General features: G+C 46.5%; 1 long non-coding RNA gene across 1 annotated transcript; it reads left to right on the top strand.

Annotated features, from left to right (window-relative positions):
- Positions 1-322: 322 nt before the first annotated feature.
- On the top strand, positions 323-1728 carry LOC116420647. Its single transcript, XR_004231029.1, has 2 exons — positions 323-653; positions 1476-1728. It is a non-coding gene; the product is annotated as an uncharacterized LOC116420647 (long non-coding RNA).
- Positions 1729-2221: the final 493 nt, after the last annotated feature.

Genomic DNA, 2221 nt, shown 5'->3' with positions numbered 1-2221 from the left:
GGGAATGTTCTTTTCTTTTTAAGTAACTTTTAGCTCTGAAGAGTGAAAAGGTACACTATGATCACAAACTGTCTAAAACTATTTTTCCCTATTGTACTCTTTGAAAGAAAATAAACATGAAAGTTAACTTTCCAGGACTGATTGCTTGAATTTATTACATGAAATTTCTCCTGAGTGCAATGGAGTCAGACGGTTAGGGCTGGAAATCGAGGTTCTTCTGAGTGCAATGGGAATAAATGTCTAGAGCTGGAAACCGAGGTTCTTCTAAGTATAATTAGACGTCTAGGGATGGAAACCAAGGTTCTTCTGAATGCGGAGGGAATAGTTAGAAGTCTAGGAATGGAAATAGTTCTGAGTGCAGACGTCTAGAGCTAAAAGGAACCTCGGAGGTTAAATAGATAAAGCGATTTATTTTACAAAGAAGGAAAGCGGAGTTCAGGAAGGCTGGCTCCTAGGGTCGCCCTAGGTCAAGGAGGCTATGACTAGCAGAAGCAGGATTCGCCTTTAGGAGCCGGGGCACTTCCCACACGGACCCACTGCCTTCTAGCGAGATTGATGGAGTCTCGGAAGCCAGCAGGTGTGCAGGCAGGCCAGGGACGCGGATTAGTCGTTTTGCAGGGTCAGGTTGGCGCACATCTAGCTGAGGGCTCTGGGTAAGTGTTTAGATTTGTCTTTCGGCGGCAGGATGCTCAGCCCCACCAATCCAGAGACAGGTCTCTACTTGCTGGCTAGCTAGCATCCCTCTTCCTTGTTTCCCCTCTGGGGCTGGCTGGAGGGGAAGGGGGTGGGGGAGCGAAGTGAGAGAAGAGAGGAGAGGGATTGGCTTGCGCGTTTCCCAAGTCTCCATGAGAGCCACGTTTCTGTGCACGTCCTGTTAGTCAGAGTTCCTCTCCCTGGTCAGCCCGTGGTGCCACAGCACTGGGAATCGGGCTTGTTTACACGTCTCATTATTCTCGCTTTGCAGTTGCTATAGCAACCACCAGGGGTCAGTTTATAGAAGGAGAGGAAGTTCACTTTGGGGGAGTTCAGTTTTCCAGCTCCTGATCTAAGCATGGCTGGAAAACAAATGGACCCAGCTCACGGGGAGGAAACACATTGGAAAATTTCCTATGTGCAACACCACCCATCGTTTCCAGGGTCTGCAGAAGATGCTATTCCCTTCCTCCCCTAAAGAGATGTTCTGAGGAAGGGGATGGAGAGAGGGGGAAGGTTTTATCTTCCACATGCTGAGGTCACCACGCGCTCATTTTTCTTTCTTGCCCCCAAGCACGCTCGCACGCGGACACACACACACACACACACACACTCATTCACACACTCATTCACACTCACACACTCATATCCCGCTCACGGCTACTCTTCAGCAGCGAGAGTACCATACATGCCTCTTCTACTTAGATGCTCTCCACTAATGTCGCACCTTTCACCCGAGTATCAGCGAGTTTGGACTGTTTCTATTTCCATCTTTATCACAGGCAGCCAGCCAGAGAATGAGGGACAGAATGACCTGCCTCCGGATCCAAAGTCAGGAGTTGCTCCAGATGAATTACTGCCAACTTTACAAGACAGACTGGACAAACTCCCATATTGTCCGGTCATGAAACAGCTTCCAGGTGTGGGAAGTTAAGCTGCTTCTTCCCCTACCCTTAACAACACACACACACACCATCCAAGTTGTCCCCTCTTTTCACCTGCCTACCTGTCCTTTAGAAACAAAGCTGATTAAAAGCTAAACTGCAAAGGGGTTCCTGAGTGGTTGGTGCAGTGTGGATGAGACTCTGGGCTTGGAATCAGGAAGACCTAGGTTCAAAATCCATTTCAGACATTTATTAGATATGTGACCCTTGGCAAGACTTTGAATCTTTCAGGGTGCCTCAGTTTTAAAATCAGGAGAGTTATAATATAATATAATAATATATATATAATATAATATAATATAATATAATAATAAGATAAGACATATCGACCTAGCAAGGCTCTATCAATGGTTCTATGATCCTAGAAAGGAGAAATAATGGGGCAAATAGTTCTGCAGTAGGCAAGCAAATTTCATGACCTCCCTCACAACCTGACTTACATAGGAGTGACCTGGAGTGTTGGGGAGGGTCTAATAACTGGGTAATTCCTGGGACTTGTACTAATATATGTCTCTCTCCTGCAAACTGCCACCTCAGAGAAAGAGCCAGCGACCACAGAAATTTATACCAGACATTGAAAGAAT

Source organism: Sarcophilus harrisii, chromosome 1, assembly GCF_902635505.1.
Source record: "Sarcophilus harrisii chromosome 1, mSarHar1.11, whole genome shotgun sequence".
Lineage (NCBI taxonomy): Eukaryota > Metazoa > Chordata > Mammalia > Dasyuromorphia > Dasyuridae > Sarcophilus > Sarcophilus harrisii.
This window is presented reverse-complemented; position numbering and strand designations above follow the sequence as displayed.